We start from the raw sequence: 883 nt of genomic DNA, 5'->3' as shown, positions 1-883 counted from the left end.
CCTTCAACAGAGTAACAGTCATATATACAACTTGAACACACACATATCAGTACATAAACATACATTCTCATGTACATGCACATATACACACAAACACGTCTACACACTTACATGCCTAAATACTCACATACATAAGTACATACATATATACATACATGCATATAGGCATGCATGCATGTATACGTATGTACACATATGCATATGCACTTACTTATATGCACACATACATATGTACATACATACATACATATTTACATACACACATAGATACATACATACATATCATGAACTGACTGTTACTTTCTCAGATGTAGCGTGGAATTTTGTCAGTGAACAGATCGCAGTTTCAAAGTGACGAAAATATTTTAACAAATGTTGAAGTGAATCTAACGGTTTTTGTAATTTTAATGGCTTATAAACACCTTCCACACTGCAATTGTTTTTGTTTCAGCACACGATCTCAGATCAGGTCACTTGCTATGCAAGTACATTTCTGTAATAACTATGAATTAAATTGTCTCTGAATTGTTAATACGAACGGAATTAAACATGTTTTGTGTAAATCTGACAAGTGGTTTTTAAGATATTAGGGGTTTTCAGGTTATAAATACCCAAAATGGTGCATAATGGAAAAATATTCTGAAAATAACTTAATCCTGAAAGGCAAGAAACTTTTACCTTTCGATTAGACAGTGACTTGACAACAAAAAAATATTTGTTTTTTACAAAAAATGTTTCTACTTTCCCTTTTATTAAACACATGTTAATCATTTAGAAATATTTTTAAGCAAATGTGATTTCAAAAATGTAAGTTGTTTGTACAGTAAGTATTTATATTTTAGCTTTCTTTAAATAGACAATATTTTAATGTTTCTTTAAATTA

Source organism: Octopus bimaculoides, chromosome 8 (genome assembly GCF_046866305.1).
Source record: "Octopus bimaculoides isolate indiv1 chromosome 8, ASM4686630v1, whole genome shotgun sequence".
Lineage (NCBI taxonomy): Eukaryota > Metazoa > Mollusca > Cephalopoda > Octopoda > Octopodidae > Octopus > Octopus bimaculoides.
Note: the sequence above shows the minus strand (reverse complement) of the source record.